General features: G+C 40.2%; 1 protein-coding gene and 1 pseudogene across 2 annotated transcripts in view; one reads left to right on the top strand and one right to left on the bottom strand.

Moving 5' to 3' along the window:
* Positions 1–1,284: 1,284 nt before the first annotated feature.
* Positions 1,285–2,003, bottom strand: LOC111820683 (uncharacterized; annotated as a pseudogene).
* Positions 2,004–2,072: 69 nt separating this feature from the next.
* ZNF81 (zinc finger protein 81) overlaps positions 2,073–20,082 on the top strand; it is a 120,785-nt gene continuing 102,775 nt past the window's right edge. Inside the window, exons 1-2 of one of the 2 annotated variants that reach the window (XM_023731880.1) lie at positions 2,153–2,167; positions 2,459–2,543. The gene's annotated coding sequence lies outside the window, so the exon portion shown is untranslated. Of the gene's footprint in view, positions 2,168–2,458; positions 2,544–20,082 lie in introns of both variants that reach the window. The other variant, XM_023731879.1, reaches the window with a different exon arrangement.

The raw sequence follows: 20,082 nt of genomic DNA, 5'->3' as shown, positions 1-20,082 counted from the left end.
CTAACCAGGGATGCAAAGGTAGAAAGAGAATCTGGGAAAATCAGAGATTCAAAGCTCTAAGAAAGTAAAAATTAGCCCAGACTTTAAAAAATCTGCCATTCACCAGGCTGGGAGACCAAACCAAAACCAAATCTGTTGCCACTGAGTCAATTCCAACTCATAGCCACCCTATAGGACAGAGTAGAACTGCCCCATAGGGTTTCCAAGGAGCAGCTGGTGGATTCCAACTGCCGACTTTTTAGTTAGCAGCCATAGCTCTTAACCACTGCATCGCTAGAGCTTCAGGCTGGGAGAACAGACACAGATAAAGCCATCTGCAAAGTTATCAAGAAACATTATTTCTCCCAAAAACGTGCTGCAGCTATAAATGCCATAAAGAACCTGTACTTTGATTGACAACTGCTTTCTTATCATTGAGAAACTTTGTTCTCTAAAATCATAGACTATCAGAAACTTTGCTTTTTGAAATTATATTAGTAAGAATGAAACAACCCACTCTTGCCTGGAGAATCTAAGTCACACTGAGAAGCAGCCTCGATTTCCAGCTCAGGTACAGAGCTTCAGATAAGGGGTATCTGGACACAATATTCTACATCTATCATAACTTTCTGTTTTCAAGGAAAGAGGATTCTGGGCTCATTTTGCAGTCCAGGCCTCATGCTTATCCCTTTACACATAGCCCTGCTTTGCTTTGAGCTTGTCAAATCACTGCTTCATTTAAATTTCTCCTGATCTCCATCCTTCCTCAGAACCCCATAATAACTCCATCTTTTCCTTTGTTTAGTGAGACACCCTATGGTTCCTCTGGTGTGTGGTCTCCCTCATTGCAATGGGTCAATAAACCTGACTCTGTCAAACTACAAATTAGTCCCTGATGGTTTTAGGTTTATTGGACGAGGACACCTCTTACATTCTAGATTGTTAAATGAGGCCCAGAGGGGATGTGACTGGACTGAGAACACACAGTAAGTTCACACCTAAGCCTATGCTGGGTCCCCTCAAAATGCTTTCCTCATCTGTGGAGTTAGAAAGGCCTTCTGTCAGGCGGGCTTCCTGGAGGAGGAGATATATGAATTTGGTTTTGAAGGGTAAGTAGGCATTCTCAGATGAACGGCAGCACAACTTCTTTCCCCTCTGTCCCAGTGACATCTCCCAGAAGGGCAGTGGCATCTCCAGAATTTCCATATTTGAGGTAATAAGGGGCAGCAAACTGGTTGAAGGACAGAGTCAGAGTCTTGTCGTAAACTACATTTGCAAAGTAAGAGTATCATCACTACTTAGCCTTTATTTTATGAAGAAATAAAAATAAAGTTTCCTAAAGATATTTTTATTGACATATTGCATTAGACTGAGAACACATCAAAAACTATTATTGGTACATACTTTCATTTTAGTTGGAGTAGCTGGGGTGGGAGATAAATGTAGATTATGGGAGCATTCAAACCCCACAGCCAACGCCCTCAAGCACAGCAGAGAGGGGAATCTAATACTGACTTCTTTCCTTTTTTCCCAGGTGGTATATTCTAGGAGGGCTTGTGGAACTCTGATTTCCTCCCCTCTCCCTTTATGGTATGTTCCGGGAGAGGCCTGTAACCAGCCTGACTTCCTTCTTCTTCTCACCCTGCGGTATCTGCCTGGAGATAACAGTCTCTGGCGCCTATCCGTTTGTTCCAAGAGGCACCTAAGCTTCTCTAAACATTACGTAGATGCATAGAGACCAGATCCAAAGACTCCTCCTCCTGCAAGCCCGCGCAGAAAAACGTCCCCACCCCTGCTGCCTGCCACCTGTGGTACAACTGCACTCCTCTGCTCTGTGAATTTAGAGGCGTCCTCATTTACAGTACGGAATGGCTATTTCTTCAACATGGCGTACCCCATGGAGAAGCTCTCCTCGGGCGCGGCCATGTTACCTACCTGACAAGGCTGCCGAAGGGCAAAGCGCGACTCCTTAACTGCTTCTTGCTGAGTTCGCTGACAGCGGCTTCGAAGGTGATTTTGCGCATGCACGTAACCAGTAATCCCCTACCTACCAGCCCCGTGCAAATCCCCAAAACCCGTGAAGGGGCGGTGCTAGGGGTGGCGACCGGAAGCGGTTGTGGCTCCCAGCAGCGGTTTGATAGTTATTGTCAGGAGGATTTCAAGGGCCCGCTGCCGGAGGGATGTTGAGGTGATGGGGGGCTGGGGTGTGTGAGTGTTGGGGTATTCGGTGTGGTCAGTGATGGAATCGTCTTTCTAACTTTAGTTGGACGATTCGCTCATTTTCAGGCTTTTTTCTCTAATATAAACATGAAGGTCCTGAAGTTCGCTCTAAGACCCACAAGGTTTGATGCGTTATGTTCTAAGTGTTTTCTAAGAGTTAATAATTTTTCTTTTACCCGTGAGTTATTCATAAGTGCGTTTTCAATTTCCAGAAGTTTATCTTTTTAATGGATTTCTAACCTTAGTTTTCTATGGTCAGAAGAATGTCTGCGTGAAGCTCATTTCTTGAAATATGAGGAGACTTATGGCCTAATCTGTGGTGAATTTTTATAAATGTTCTATATGTAAGTTGAAAATAATATTTAATTACTGAATTGTTAATTGTGTCGTACAAAATTTGTACTTTTTTCTTTTTGTCTGCTTTTTTTATTAGAGAGGAGACTACATTCTTCACTGTGATGGTGATTTGTCTATATCTCTTTGCTACTGTACGTGGTCCATTTTAAGTTAATATTTGTCTAAGACTTAGATCGAGGTTCATTTATCTCCCCGTGGATGTCCAATTGCTCAAGCACCGTTCGTTGAAAACGCTATCCTTCCTCCACTGAATTGTTTTGCACCTTTATAAAAAATCAGTTGGCCATATTGTGTGGGGCTGTTTCTGGGTTCTCTGTTCTCTTCCATTGTGCCAATACCACAGTGTCTTAATTACTGTAGCTATATAATAAATCTTGAAATTAGGTACAGTGATTCCTCCCGCTTTATTATTTTTCAAAATTGTTTTAGCTCTTCTAGGTCCTTTGCCTTTCCACGTAAATTTTAGAATAGTCTTGTCTCTATCTACAAAACATCTTGTTGGGATTTTGATAGAATTTGTGTTAAACCTGTATATCAATTTGGGAAGATTTAACGTCTTTAATATGTTAAGCCTTCCAGTCTGTAAATACAGTATGCTCTCCATTTATTTATATCTTCTTTGAATTCTTTCACAGCGTTTTGTAATTTTCAGCATACAAGTTCTGTACATGTTTTGTAAAGTTTATACCTAGATATTTAATTATTTTGGAGTGGTTATAAATTATATTCTCTTTTAAATTTCAGTTTCCACGTGTTTATTGTTTATATATGGGAATACGATTGAGTTTTGTGTGTTTCTCTTGAATCCTGGGATCTTGCTGAACTCACTTAACTAGTCTATAGCTTTTTTTTTTTTGTTTTAAGATTCCTTGGGTTTTCTGTGCCAAGAATCATGTCATCTGCAAGTAGAGGCAGTTTTATTTTTTCTTTCCAATCTATACCTTTTATTTTCCTTCTTTTTCTTGCTTTATTCTGCTGGCTAGAACTTCCAGTTATATATTGAATGAGAGTAGAGAGAGCGGCTATGCTTGTGCGGACGTGTTTGCTTTTAGGGGAAAAGCCTTCAGCCTCTCACCATTAAGTATAATGTTAGCTGTAAGTTTTTTTTTACAGATGTTCTCTATTAAGTTTAGGCATTTCCCCTCTGTTCTTTATTGTTGTGTGTTTTTATTATGAATGGGTGTTGACTTTTGTCAGTTTTTCTTTACAAATTTATTTGACCATGTGATTTTTCTTCGTTAGCCTCTTAATATGGTGGGTTACATTGATTGATATTGAACCAGCCTAGCATTACTGGAGTAAACCACACCTGGTTGTGGTGTATAATTCTTTATATTGCTGGGTTTGAGTAGCTAGTACTTTTTTGAGGAATTTTGCATCTAAGTTCATGAGAGATATTGATCTATAATTTTGTTTTGTTCTGTCTTTGTGTGCCTTTTTTTTTTTTTTGGAAACCTTGGTGGCGTAATGGTTAAGAGTTCGGCTGCTAACCAAAAGGTTGGCAGTTCAAATCCACCAGGCTCTTCTTGGAAACACTATGGGGCAGTTCTGCTCTGTCCTATAGGGTCGCTATGAGTCGGAATCGACTTGACAGCAATGGGTTTGTCTCCTTTTGGTGTTAAGGTAATGCAGGCTTCATAGAATGAGTTGGGGGAGAGTATTCCCTTATATTTTCCTGAATGTGTCAAATTGATGCTAATTAATGTTTGGTAGAATTTTCCAGTCAAGCCATCTTGTCCTAGAAATTTCCTTTTAGAAGCTTTTTGATTATGGTGTTGATTTCCAATTTCTTTAATAGTTATAGGCCTATTCTGATGAATCTATTTTAATAGAGGATGAATTGTGGTATTTTGTGTCTTTTGAGGAATTGGACTGTTTTATCTAAGTTGTTGAATTTATGTGCATAAGATTGTTTATAGTATTCACTTACTATTAATGGCTGCAGGATCTGTACTTATATCCCATTTCATTCCTGATATTGGTACGTCTTCTCTTTTTTTATTTTTGTCAATCTTGCTAGAGGTTTACCAGTTTTATTGGTCTTTTCAAAGGACCAGCTTTGATTTCATTGATTTTCTCTGTTTTTATGTTTTCAGTTTCATTGATTTCTCCTCTTAAATTTATTGCCTTATTTTTACCCAAATAACACATGCCTTCTTCATTTGTTTGCCAACCTCACCCTCCAGGTGCGGTATTTTCATAAGTGCTGCTATGCCAATTTTTTTTTACATATTGGTGTAAAAAATTAGCATAGTGTGCTTACAAAAATACCTCATGTTGGGGGAGGGCACGATTGGCAAACAAATGTAGAAGGCTTGCATCATTTGAATAAAAATGTGGTACTTCCTTCCTTCTGCTTGCTTTGGGTTTCTTTTTTTCTTTATATTTTCCTGAGGTGGGAGCTTAGATTATTGATTAAAAGACCTTTCTTCTTTTCTAACGTAAGCATTTAGTGCTATAAATTTTCCTCTCAACACTGCTTTAACTGCATCTCACAGATTTTGATATTTTTATTTTCATTCAGTTTATTGTACTTTTTTCCCTCTATATTGTGGTGAAAACATATACACTAAACTACCCACCAACACAACAAACTCTACACCCACAATTCAATGATGTTGACCACACTTCTCATGCCATACCACCATCATCGCCATCTCTTCACAAAATATTCCACCACCATTAACATAAACTCTGTGTCCCCGCAGTAAAAACTCCCCCTTTCTTCCTCCCTCTCACCCGTTTTTCACTAAAAATCTTTGGTTTCTCTGTATTTGTGTCTTTTGTATAGGTGAGATCATGCAGTATTTGAGTTTTTGTGACTGATTGATTTCACTCAGCACAACATTTTCAGGGTTCATCCATACTGTGGCATGCATCAGAAATTCATTTCTCTTTATTGTTGTTGTTTGTTGTTAGATGCCATTGAGTCGGTTCCGACTCGTAGCGACCCTCTGTACAACAGAATGCAACACTGCCCAGTCCTGCGCCATCCTCACAATCATTGCTATGCTTGAGCCCATTGTTGCAGCCACTGTGTCAGTCCATCTCGTTGAGGGTCTTCCTCTTTTTTGCTGACCCTTTACTTTACCAAGCATGATGTTCTTCTCCAGGAACTAGTCCCTCATGATAACCTGTTCAAAGTATGTGAGACATAGTCTCGCCATCCTTGCTTCTAAGGAGCATTCTGGTTGTACTTCTTCCAAGACAGATTTGTTCGTTCTTTTAGCAGTCCATGTTATGTTCAATATTCTTCGCCAACACCACGATTCAAAGGCGTCAATTTTTCTTTGGTCTTCCTTACTCATTGTCCAGCTTTCGCATGAATACGAGGTGATTGAAAACACCATAGTTTGGGTCAGGCGCATCTTAGTCTTCAAGGTGATATCTTTGCTTTTTAACACTTTAAAGAGGTCTTTTGCAGCAGATTTGACCAATGCAACGTGTCTTTTGATTTCTTGACTGCTTTTTCACTGGGTGTTGATTGTGGATCCAAGTAAAATGAAATCCTTGTCAACTTCAGTCTTTTCTCGGTTTATTATGATGTTGTTTATTGGTCCAGTTGTAAGGATTTTTGTCTTTACAGCTGCATAATATTCCATTATATGTATGTACCACATTTTGTTTATCCATTCATCTCTTGATGAACATTTCAGTTTCCATGTTTTGGCTATTTTGAAAAGTGCTGCAGTGAACATTGGTGTACAGGTTTCTGTTTGTGTTCCTGCCTTCATTTCTTTTGGTTATATACCTAGGATTGGGATTGCTGGGTCATATGGTAGTTCTGTCTTCAACTTTTTGGGAAACCAACAAACTGTTGTCCGCAGTGGCTGCACCATTTTACATTCCTACCAGCAATAAATGAGGGTCAGTTTGATGTACTTTTTAATTTCCCTTGAAACTTCCTCTTTGACCCATGGATTATTTAGAAATGTGTTGTTTAATTTTCAAGGATTTGGAAATTTTTCTGTTACTGATTTTTAGTTTGATCTCATTATAGTTAGAAAACATACTGTGTATGATTTCAACTTGCTAAAAGTTTTATGAACCTATGTCTTAGTTATCTAGTGCTGCTATAACAGAAATACCACAAGTGGATGACTTTAACAAACAGAAATTTATAAATTTATTCTCTCACAGTGTAAGAGGCTAGAAGTCCAAATTCAGGGCACCATCTCCAGGGGAAGGCTTTCTCTCTTTGTGAGATCTGGGGGAAGATTCTTGTCATCAGTCTTCCCCTGGTCTAGGAGCTTCTCAGTGCAGGGACCCCAGGTCCAAAGGACGAGCTCTGCTCCTGGCTCTTCTTGATTGGTGGTAATGAGATCTTTCTCCTCTCTTCTCTCTTTTATATCTCAAAAGAGATTGACTCAAGATACAACCTAATCCTGTAGATTGTGTCCTGTCTCATTAACATAACTGCCTCTAATCCTGCCTCATTAACATCATGTTATTGTTGTTAGGTGCCATTGAGTCGGTTTCAACTCATAGTGACCCAGTCTACAACAGAATGAAACACTGTCCGATCCTGCACCATCCTCACAGTCATTACTATGTTTGAGCCCATTGTTCCAGCCACTGTGTCAGTCCATCTTGTTGAGGGTCTTCCTCTTTTTTGCTGACCGTCTGCTTTACCAAGCATGATGTATTTCTCTAGGGACTGGTCCCTCCTGATAACATGTCCAAAGTAAGACGAAGTCTCACCATCCTCACTTCCAAGGAGCACTCTTACTGTATTTCTTCCAAGACAGACTTATTCATTTTTCTGGCACTCCATGGTATATTCAATATTCTTTGCCAACACCATAATTCAAAGGCATCAGTTTTTCTTTGGTCTTCCTTATTCATCGTCCAGCTTTCACATGCATATGAGGCGATTGAAAATATCATGGCTTGGGTCAGGTGCATCTTAGTCCTCAAAGTGACATCTTTGCTTTTTTAATACTTTAAAGAGGTCTTTTGCAGCAGATTTGCCCAGTGCAATAAGTCATTTAATTTCCTGACGGCTGCTTCCATGGGCATTGATTGTGGATCCAAGTAAAATGAAATCCTTGACAATGTCAATCTTTTATCCATTTATCATGATGTTGCTTATTGGTCCAATTGTGAAGATTTTTGTTTTCTTTATGTTGAGGTGTAATCCATACGGAAGATTGTAATCTTTGATCTTCGTCAGTAAGTGCTTCAAGTCTTCTTCGCGTTCAGCAAGCAAGGTTGTGTCATCTGCATATTACAGGTTGTTAATGAGTCTTCCACCAATCCTGATGCGACATTCTTCTTCATAGAGTCCAGCTTCTCAGATTATTTGCTCAGCATACAGATTGAATAAGTGTGGTGAAAGGATACAACCCTGATGCCCACCTTTCCTGACTTTAAACCATACAGTATCCCTTTGCTCTGTTCTAACAACAGCCTCTTGGTTTATGTGCGGGTTCTGCATGAGCACAATTAAGTGTTCTGGAATACCCATTCTTTGCAATGTTATGCATAATTTGTTGTGATCCGCAGTTGAATGTCTTTGCATAGTCAGTAAAACACAGGTAAACATCTTTCTGACATTCTCTGCTTTAAGCCAAGATCCATCTGACGTCAGCAGTGATATCCCTTGTTGCATGTCCTCTTCTGATTCCAGCTTGAATTTCTGGCATTTTCCTGTTGATGTACTGCTACAACCACTTATAAATGATCTCCAGCAAAATTTTACTTTCATGTTATATTATTAATGATGTTGTTAGATAATTTCCACATTCTGTTGAATCACCTTACTTTGGAATGGCCACAAATATGGATCTCTTCTAGTTGTTTGGCCAGATAGCTGTCTTCCAAATTTCTTGGCGTAGATGAGTGAGCACTTCAGTGCTGCATCTGTTTGTTGAAACATCTCAGTTGGTATTCTGTCAATTCCTGGAGCCTTGTTTTTCTCCAATGCCTTCAGTACAGCTTGGACTTCTTCCTTCAGTAACATTGGTTCTTGATCATATGCTGCCTCCTGAAATGGTTGAATGCTGACCAATTCTTTTGCGTACAGTGACTCTATGTATTCCTTCCATCTGCTTTTTATGCTTCCTGTGTTGTTAAATATTTTTGCCCACAGAATCCTTCAAAATTACAACTCGAGGCTTAAATTTTTTCTTCAGTTTTTCAGCCTGAGAAATGCTGAACGTGTTCTTCCCTTTTGGTTTTCTAACTGCAGTTCTTTGCACATTTCATTACAATATTTGCGTTGTCTTCTCAAGCTGCCCCTTTTACTTCATCATTTCTTCCATTCGCTGTAGCTACTCTATGTTCAAGAACAAGTTTCAGAATCTCTTCTGACATCCATTTTTGTCTTTTTTTTCTTTCCTGTCTTTTTAATGACCTTTTGATTTCTTCATGTATGATGTCCTTGATGTCTTCCCACAATTTGTCTGGTTTTTGGTCATTAGTGTTCAGTGTGTCACATCTATTCTTGAGATGGTCTCCAAATCCAGGTGGGATATACTCAAGGTTGTACTTTACTTAATGGATGTTTGCAGCTATTTTTTCTCATTTTGAGTCGTGCCATATCAGCAAATGAAGTTCCAAAAGCTTTACTCCATCTACGTCATTAAGGTTGACTCTACTTTGAGGAAGCAGCTCTTCCTCAGTCGTATTTTGAGTGCCTTCCAATCTGAAGGGCTCATCTTCCGGCACTATACCAGACAATGTTCCACTGCTATTCTTAAGGTTTTCACTGGCCAATTTTTTTCAGAAGTAGACTGCCAGGTCCTTCTTCCTAGTCTCTCTTAGTTTTGAAGCTCTGCTGAAACTTGTCCACCAAGAGTGACCTTGCTGGTATTTCAAGTACCAGTGGCAAGGCTTGCCACCACAGTATGACAAACTGACAGATGCATGGTGGATTAACATCATAGAGGTTAGGATTTCCAGCAAATAGGATAGTTACATCAGAGCACAAAATGGAGGACAACCACACAATACTGGGAATGATGGCCTAGGCAATTGGACACATGTTTTTGGAGGACACAATTCCATCCACAAGACCCCAGATATGATCTGTCTTGGTGAGTGTTCCATGGGTGTGTGAAAAGAATGTATTCTTTAGTGTTAGGCTGGAGTAGGGTGGGTGTTTTCTAAAAAGGTTTTCTGTTCTGTTGTTATTAGTTGCTGTCGAGTTAATTCCAACCCATGGCAACACCATGTGTGCAGAGTAGGACTGCTCCATAGGGTTTCCAAGGCTGTGACCTTTCAGAAGCAGATCACCAGACCTGTCTTCCAAGGTCCCTCTAAGTGGATATGAACCACCAACCTTTCAGCTAGTAGTTGAGCACATAACTCTTTGCAATACAGGAACTCTGTTCTATTAGACCGCCCTTTTCCCAACCCTTTTATTAGGGGCAGTAGGCTTTTCTTGGAGCTGTTTGTTTCTGTGCCTGTTGGTGGTTCTGAGTTGTAAGGTTCTCCAGTGTCCCCTCGCACTGGAAAAAAAAAAACGAAGAAACCAAACTCATTGCCTTAGAGTTGATTCCGACTCATAGTGACCCTATAGGACAGAGTAGAACTGCCCCATAGAGTTTACAAAGAGCAGCTGGTGCCGCAAGGTTAGCAGCCAACCTTTTGGTTAGCAGCCAACCTCTTAACCACTGTGCCATCAGGGCTTCAGTGCCCAGTGTGGGATATATGGTAGGGAAGAAGAAAACCCAAGTAACTCACTACTGTGTTGTTCTTAAATACTGTGGTCTATAAGCTGTCTGCCTTTCTTTCTACCTTTCAGAGTCTTGATATTTGTTGTAATTTTTCTTTTCTGGTATCTTCTACACTCCCTAGTCTTTTGGAGTTTCTTTCAGTCTTTTTTTTTCCTGTATTAATTTTGTTTACATTTTGCCAGGGAAACACCTATTTCACATAAATATTTAAATATATCCCTATACAAATGTAGTAACATTCCACAATGATTACTTTAAAACACTTCCTTATCTGGAAAAGATTTTCCTCTGTTCATTTCATTTATATATCTATATCTATCCATCCCTCCATCCCTCCATCCCTCCATCCCTCCATCCCTCCATCCCTCCATCCCTCCATCCCTCCATCCCTCCATCCCTCCATCCCTCCATCCCTCCATCTCTCCCAATTTTTGACTCCTTTATCTGGTTTACTAGGGGGTCTATGTATGAAATTAGACATTTCGAAAAGCCCACTCTTTGCTTTCTTTAAATCCCCTATTGTTATATTTATTTGATTTACTCACAGTTTTATTTTTATTAATTACTACTTCTTGGCTTTTTCCTTTTTGCTTAATTTTGTTTTACCTGTTTCTAATTTTTTAGGTTGAATACATAACACCTGTTTAGGTTATATTTATTTTTAATTAAAAATAAAACCATTTAAAGTTGTTAATTTCCCTCTAAATACAGCTTTAGTTGTATTCCATAATTTCTGGTAAAAACTGTGTATATAAATACCATATTAATTTTTCACTTTGATGCTGAGTTATTTAGGAAAGTGATGCTTTCTTTTTTACAGCTTTATTGAGATATATTCCAATACCAAAAAATCCACCCATTTAAAGCGTACAGTTTGGTGGCTTTTCGTATACTCACAGAGTTGTGCAACCATCACTACAGTCTAATTTTAGGCCACTTTCAAACACCCCAGAAAGAAACCCTGTACATAATAGCAGAAAGTCACCATTTCTGCCACCTACCCCCAGCCCTCAAAAAAAAAAAAAAAAAAACCCCTATCAAGAGAAGAGAGAACTTAAGTTCTCAAAAAATTCCCAAAAAAAAAAAAACAGCTCGTTGCCGTTAAGTCAATTCCAACTCATAGCGACCCTATAGGACAGAGTAGAACTGCCCCATAGGATTTCCAAGGAGCAGTCGGTGGATTCAAACTACCTACCTTTTGGTTGGCAGCCGTGGCTCTTAACCACTGCACTACCAGGCGACTATTAATCTACTTTTTGTCTCTACAGATTTGCTTATTCTGAAAATTTTACGTGAATTGAATCATACAGTATATGGTCTTTTGTGACTTGTTTCTTTCAGTTAGGATAGTGGTTTCAAGGTTTATGTTATAGCATGTATTAGTGCATTTTTATTGTTGAATAATATTCCACTATATGGATATACCAGATTTTGTTTATCCATTCATCAGTTGATGAACATTTAGGTTGTGTCAGCTTTTGACTGTTATGAATAATGCTGTTGTGAATATTTGTGTCCAAATTTTGGAGTGAACATTTGTTTTCATTTCTTTTAAGTAGATACCTAGGAATAGAATTGCTGGGTCATATGGTAACTCTCTGCTTAACATTTTGAGGAACTGCCAAACTGTTTTTTAGAGTGGCTGTACCATTTTATAATCCCACTAGCAATGCATGAGAGCTCCAGTTTCTTCACATCTCTCTAAAACTTATTGTCTTTATTATTATTATTTTAGCCATTATAATGGATGAAGTGATCTCTCATTGTGGCTTTGATTTATATTTCCATAATGACTAATGATATTGAACAGCTTTTCATTTGTTTATCGGCTGTTTGTATATCATCTTTGGAGAAGTGTCTATTCAAATCCTTTGACCATTTTTTAATTGGGATGTTTGTCTTTTTATTATTGTACTGTTAAGAGTTTTTTATATATTCTGGATACAGATCCCTTGTCAGATATGTGTTTTGCAAATATGTTCTCCCATTCTGTGGATGTCTTTTCACTTCCTTGATGGTGTCCTTTGAAGCACAAACTTTTTAATTTTATTGAAGCCCAGTACAGGCAATCCCAGGATTATGAACAAGTTCCATTCCTAAATCTGCCTTTAAGTTGAACTTGTGCGTGAGTTGGAACAGTTAGTTACGGTTTGCATCTAACATCAGTTAGTCAAATGTTTGTCTTAGTATATAGTGTACCTTTAAAGACACACTTCCAGATACAGTAAAACATCTTTAACATAATAATACAGTAATAATAAAAATGAAAGTTTTGATGTGTGTCACAAAGTAGCACCCACTTGTTGTTATGAACCATTGTATGTACCTCAAATTTTTAATGTAAAAGGCTTTATAGGGGTTTGTTTGTAACTACGGGTTGTATGTAAGTCGTATGTAAGTCGGACGTTCATAACCCGGAGACTGCCTGCATATAAATTTTTCTTTTGTTGCTTGTGCTATTATTATTGTTGTATCTAAGAAAGCATTGACTAACTCAAGGTCACAAAGACTTATCCTATGTTTCCTTCTAGCAGTTTTATAGTTTTAGCTCTTACATTGTAAAAACGGCTTGGGAGCGGTGTCTGACCTCCTCCAACCCCACAAGGGGGAAGGAGAACCGAGATCAGCAGCCCAAGGCTGATTGCTATGAGGCCGAGGTCAGACATGCCTCCTCTCTCTTCCATCTTTACTAACTCTAACACCAACAGTCCCTCCCACAGCACTCTCTACTTCTCTGCTGGGTTCGATTATTCATTGCAATGGCCACACACAACTCACAGACCATACTCATGATTATGGGGTTTATTAGAGAAGTAACAGTTACAATTCAGGCTCAGGAACACTCAAGATACAGTTCTTCCATCAGGATAGCCTCTTCCCAGCCATGCTCGCAGGCATGCCTCTCCCTGGCCCTCAGTCTCTGCCCAAAGGCATTCAGCTTCCTGTCTGCATGGGCTGGGAAGCCCACCATGCTGTCTCCTGCTTTTGGGTCTCTGCATCTGGGTCTCTCCTGGTGGTCTCTCCTTCCTTGGTGGTGGGCTCCTCCCTCTGCTCTGGAATTGGCTCTCTTTTAAGGAGAAACTGACCAATCCCCGTAGTAGGCCACAGTTACCCTATCACACAAAAATCACTTGGGTGGGAGTTATAAGCCCATGGCTAGAAGGGCCACACACAAAAGTAATTAATTGCATCGCATACATTTAGCTCTGTGATTCATTTTGAGTTAATTTTTGTGTACGGTATGAAGTAGAGGTCCAAATTCATTCTTTTGCATACCAGTATTCAGAGTCTCTGGGTGGTGCAAATGGTTAATGCACTCAGCTGCTAACCAAAAGATTGGCGTTTTGAGTCCATCCAGAGGCATCTTGGAAGAAAGGCCTGGTGATCTACTTCTGAAAAATCAGCCATTGAAAACCTGTGGAGCACAATTCTACTTTGACACTCATGGAGTCATCATGAATCGGAATCAACTCAATGACAACTGGTTTTATCCAGTTGTCCCAACACCGTTTGTTGAAAAGACTGTTATTTCCCCCATTTAATTATCTTAGCACCTTTAATGAATATAAATTGACCATAAATATGAGGGTTTATTTGTAGACTCAATTCTATTCCCTTAATCTATATGTCTGTCATTATACCAGTGTCACACTATCTTGATTACTATAGCTTTGTAGTAAATTTTGAAGTTGGGACATGTGAATCCTCCATTTTGTTCTCCTTTTTCAAAATGGTTTTGGCTCTTCTGGGTCCCATACATTTCCATATGAATTTTCACATCAGCTTCTCAGTTTCTGCAAAAAAAGAGCTGGGATTTTGAGAGAGATTGCATTGAATCTTTAGATCAGCCTTGGGAGTATTGCTGTCTTAACAATGTTATGTCTAATGGTACATGAGTGAGGAGTATCTTTTTATTCATTTAGATCTTCTTTAATTTCTTTCAGCAATATTTTGTAGTTTGCATTGTATAAGTCTTGCACTTTTTGTTAAATTTATTCCTAGGTATTTTATTCTTTTATTTTATTTGCTATAAATTAAATTGTTGTCTTTATTTTACTTTGGGTTGTTCATTGATATGTATGGAAATACACTTAATGTTTGTCTGTTGGTATTGTGTCCTGCCACATTGCTGAACTTGATTGTTAGTTCTAGTAGATTTTTAGTGGATAACTTAGATTTTCTATATACAAGATGATGTCATTTGGAAATATAGTTTTATTTCTTTCCAATCTGGATGCCTTTTTTTTTTTTCATTGCCTAATTGCCCTGGCTAGAAACTCTAGTATAATGTTGAATACGTGTGGCGAGTATGGGCATCCTTGCCTTTTTCCTGATTTTAGAGGGAAAACATTCAGTCTTTATCCAATAAGTATGTTACTAGCTGTGGATTTTTCATAGATGCCCCTTACTGGGGTGAGGAATTTTCCTTCTCTTCCTAGTTTGTTGAGTATTTTAAACCTGAAAGGGCACTGAATTTTATCAAATGCTTTTTCTGCATCTACTGAAATGGTCATGTGTTTTTTTGTCTTTTATTCTATTAACATGGTGTATCACACTGATTGATTTTTTTTGGACGTTAAACCAACTGTATTAGTTTCCTAGGACTGCCGTAACAGAGAACCACAAATTGGTGGCTTAAAACAACGGAAATTTATTCTCCCACAGTTCTGGAGGCTAAAAATCTAAAATAAAGGTGTCAGCAGAGCCAGGCTCCCTCTGAAGGCTATTGGGGAGAATCATCTCTTGCCTCTTCCAGTTTCTGGTGGCCCCAGGCATTTCTTGGCTTGTGGCAGCATAACTCCATTCTTCACATGGCCTTCTTCCCTGTGTGTCTCTCCTCCATGTCTCTATCAAAATTTCCCTCTCCTTCTCTTAAAAAGAGACACCAGTAATTGGATTTAGGGCATGCCCTAATCCAGTATGACCTCATCTTAACTGATTACATCTGCAAAGACCCTAATTCCAAATGAGGTCACCTTCACAGGTACCAAGGGTTAGGGCTTGAACATATCTTTTGTCGGGGGGGACACAAACTCACTGCAGTCTTCCTTCTAGTCCCCCCCACCAAATTCATGTCCTTTCCATGTGCAAAATATATTCACCCCATCCCAACATCCCCAAAAGTCTTAACCCATTCAAGCATCAACTCTGAGTCCAAAATCTTATTTAAATATTATCAGCTCAAAAAGTCCCCAAACTCATCATCTAAATCAGGTATAAGTGAGGCTCTGGGTATGATCCATCTTAGAACAAGATTCCTCTCTATCTGTAGACCTATAAAACTGGAAAACAAGTTATCTGCTCTCAAATACAATGGCAGGACAGGCTTAGAATGGGCATTCTGTTCTGAAAGTGAGAAAATAGAAAGAATAAAGGGGTCACTTGTCCTAAGCAAGTATGAAACTCAGCAGGGAAGTTTTCATTAGATACCAAAGCCTGAGACTAATCCTCTGTGGCTCTATGCTCTGCCCTCTGAGTCCACGGAGGTCCCATCAACCCTGGCCTCTGGATCCCGCAGAGGCCTTGTCAGCTCTGCCCTCAGCACAGCGTGTTTCCTACTTGAAAAAACCCCAAAAGTCTGACAGCCTTCCTTCATTTTTGTCCTTTCTCAGTTCCCTTCAATCCAAGCTGGCAGTATTTCTGCTGATATAACATTCTCAGAAACCTTGTTGGTCTTCCGTAAATGTCAAGGGGATCCATTAGACACAGGTCCTTCCAGGATAACCCTATCTCTATCTTGGCTTCTGCTGAGATGGTTGATTGAATCCATCAGTCACATGCCTCATCTCTTTAGCAAATGGTTGTCCAGCCATACTCTTGGCATTCTCTCTAGAGCATGCTTTCTTATCTTTTGCTATTTGGATAGTGTGATGGTTAAGATTGTGTGTCAACTTGGCAGGGCCATGATTCTCAGCATTTATATGTGATCACTTCAATGATGGGATCTGCTGCGAGTAGCCAATCTGTTGAAAGGGAGCTTCCTTGGGCATGTGGCCTGCACCTAAATATAAGCAGATGTTCTGGCTTTTTGCTCACTCTGAATCCTGTGGCTGCCTCCTGTTTGTATGACCTCCGGTTCCTAGGGCTTGAGCTATCAGCTTATCTGCTGATCTTGGGAGTTGTCGATCTTCACAGCCTGTGAGCAGGAGCCCTGCTCTCTGATCTGCTTATCTTGGATTCGCCAGCCCCTGCAGCTACGTGAATCAGGAAAAGCCTTGCAGTCTTGCCTGCCAGTCTTGGGATTCATCCATCTTCACAGCCTGTGAGCAACAGCCCTGCTTTCCGATCTGCTGATCTTGGGTTCCCCAGCACTTGCGGCTATGAGAATGGAGAGAAGCCTCTATCCTGGTCCATGAACTTGGGACGTTCCAGCCTCTACAATCAAATGAGCCGTTTCTTTGATATAAATCTTTCTCTGTATATATTTATACAGTTTACTGGCTTTGCGTCTCTAGAGAACCCAACCTAAGACATTTGGTACCGAGAGTGTTTCTAGAGAAACAAAATTGTGAGGATGAGTTTTCTAAATTGTTTCTCAAGTCTGATTAGTCTTAAAGATGTTGATGACTCTGCTTCCAGCAGTAAAGAGGGTACTGCTAATCCATGGCGTGAGATGGCAATACGAATACACAAAATATTACCACCAGTAGATCAGGTATTGGTGAAGGGCGAGGCTCTAGGTGAACACATGTGTGATATCTTTCTACACTTTTGTCAGGATGAGAAGTATAAGGAAGCTGATTGGCTGGTCCTACTTTCACTAGACAAACTGGTGAAAGAAAGAGATGCACTTAGGGCTTCAGAATCAAAGCTCAAGTGCTGCATAAATGACTTGTGCTTTGAAAGAAAGCCTTATTTCTTTTAGTAACAGAGCTGATATTTCCAAAAACCAAACCCAGAGTCTTATTTTAAGAGTGACTTGCCAACCTCTAGAGGTGTCTGAAGTTAAAGTAAGGGCATTCATTGGGAAGAAATGGGATCCTGAAACTTGGGATGGGGATATATGGGCAGATAATCAGGAAGCTGGAGACACTGAGCCCCTAAATTGCATTGAATCACTCCTGCCAGCAGAATTACTCCCATCTGAAGAGATTACATCATGTTAGTCTGCTAAACCACCCTGCCCAGAAAAACCATTAGTTCCTCCACTCCCATCTAATGAGATTAGCCCTAGCCTAGCTGCCTCTAAAGAGCCCTTGCCTGAGTCATTGCCTGGGGCATCGCCTGAGGCAGATGCTTTACACGACAATGCTGAATGTTCTCAAAACAATTCCACACTACCAATTCTAGCTTGTAGACCTATAACTAGACTTAAGTCCCAGCGAGCCCCAAAAGGTGAAGTACAAAGTGTGACCCAGGAGGAGGTATGCTACGCTCCAAAAGAACTACTTGACTTTTCTAATCTGTAAAAACAGAAACCTGGGGAATATGTGTGGGAATGGCTATTAAGGGTGTGGGATAATGGTGCAAGGAACATAAAGTTGGATCAGTCTGAGTTTATTGATATGAGTCCACTAAGCACAGAATACCAGTGTTTCAGCTTAAGAAGTTAGGAAGGGATCTAACAGTGTATTTAGTTGGGTTGAAGCATGGATTATGAGGTAGCCAACACTAAATCAAGTTGAAGTATCTGACCTGCCTTGGTATATGTAGAAGAAGGTATCCAGAGGTTTAGGGAAATTGGCATGCTAGAGTGGATTTATCAGGTTAGACCTACAGACCTACACATGGAGTGCCCAGAGAACACACCTTTTACCATAACTGTGAGGAACAGATTTGTGAAGGGAGCCCCAGCATCCTTGAAGACTACTGTGATTGCTATTTTATGTAAATCAGATTTGACAGTGGGAACTTCCCTAACTGAATTAAGACACCTAACTACAATGGGGCTGATTGGACCCCATGGTAGTAGGGGACGAGTGGCAGCTCTCAATCAACAAAGACAAAGTGGGAGTGGTTGTACTAATGGACAGTGGAGTCAAAGCAGTAATCAGAATAGTCTGACTCGTATGGACTTACGGTGTTGGCTACTTAGTCATGGAATCCCTAGGAGAGAAATAGTTAGGAAATTTACTAAATATTTACTTGATCTGTACAAACGGATGAATTCTAGGTCAGGTGAACAGCAGTCTAACTTAAATCGCCAGAATAGAGAGTCACTGTCCCTCAATCAATTCCCAGATTTGAGCAAGTTTAAAGACTCACAACCCCTTAAATGAAGGGGAGGCTGGGTCTCCTTCAGGAAGGACTCCAATACTTTGCCAAAAATTTTTACTGTTACTCTCTCTCCCAGGCTTCCCCAAAGGGATCTATGACCTTTTACGAGAGTGACTACTGTTCATTGTGGAAAAGGAAATAATCAGACTTTTCAGGAATTACTGGATAGTGGCTCTGAACTGACACTATTTCCAGGAGACCCAAAACATCACTGTGGCCCACCAGTCAGAGTGGGGGCATATGGAGGTCAGGTTATTAATGCAGTCTTGGCTCGTGTCCCTCTCAGAGTAGGTCCAGTGGGTCCCTGAACCCATCCTGCAGTGATTTCCCCAGTTCCAGAACGTATAATTGGAATAGATATACTCAGCAACTGGCAGAACCCCCACACTGGATCCCTGACAAACAGAATAAGGGCTATTATGGTAGGAAAAGCCAAGTGGAAGCCATTAGAACTGCCCCTACCTTGGAAAATAGTAAACCAAAAGCAATACCACATTCCTGGAGGGATTGCAGAGATTCTGCCGCCATCAAAGACTTGAAGGATGCAGGGGTGGTGATTCCCACAACATCCCTATTCAACTTGCATATTTGGCCTGTGCAAGAAACAGATCTTGGAGAATGACAGTAGATTATCAAAAACTTAACCAGGTGGTGACTCCAGTTGTAGCTGCTGTTCCAGATGTAGTTTCATTGCTTGAGCAAATTAATACATCTCCTGGTACCTGGTATGCAGCTACTGATCTGGCTAATGCCTTTTTCTCCATACCTGTTTCGAAGGACTATCAGAAGCAGTTAGCCTTCAGCTGGCAAGGCCAGCAATACAGCTTCACTTGCCTATCTCAGAGCTACATCAACTCTCCAGCCCTATGTCATAATTTAGTCCGCAGGGACCTTGATCGCCTTTCCCTTCCACAAGATGTCACACTGGTACACTACATTGATGACATTATGCTTATTGGACCTAGTAAGGAAGAAGTGCCAGTGATGCTGGACTTATTGGTAAAACATTTGTGTGCTGTTGTTGTTGTTGTTAGGTACCGTTGAGTTGGTTCCAACTCATAGTGACCCTATGTACCACAGAATGAAACACTGCCCGGTCCTGCGCCATGCTCACAATCGCTGTTACACTTGAGCCCGTTGTTGCAGCCACTGTATCAGTCCATCTCACTGAGGGTCTTCCTCTTCCTCACTAACCCTCTACTAAGCATGATGTCCTTCTCCAGGGACTGATCCCTTCTGACAACGTGTCCAAAGTATGTAAGATGCAGTCTTGCCATCCTTGTGTCTAAGGAACATTCTAGTTGTACTTCTTCCAAGACAGATTTGTTCTTTTGGCAATCCATGGTATATTCAATATTCTTTGCCAATGCCACATTTCAAAGGCTTCAGTTTTTCTTCGGTCTTCCTTATTTATTGTCCAGCTTTCGCATGCAGATTATGCGATTGAAAATACCATGGCTTGGGTCAGGTGCACCTTAGTCTTCAAAGTGATATCATTGCTTTTCAACACTTTAAAAAAATCTTTTGCAGCGGATTTGCCCAGTACAGTGCATCTTTTGATTTCTTGACTGCTCCTTCCACGGGTGTTGATTGTGGATCCAAGTAAAATGAAATCCTTGCCAACTTGAAT

This window comes from Trichechus manatus, unplaced genomic scaffold (genome assembly GCF_000243295.1).
Source record: "Trichechus manatus latirostris isolate Lorelei unplaced genomic scaffold, TriManLat1.0 scaffold00046, whole genome shotgun sequence".
Lineage (NCBI taxonomy): Eukaryota > Metazoa > Chordata > Mammalia > Sirenia > Trichechidae > Trichechus > Trichechus manatus.
This window is presented reverse-complemented; position numbering and strand designations above follow the sequence as displayed.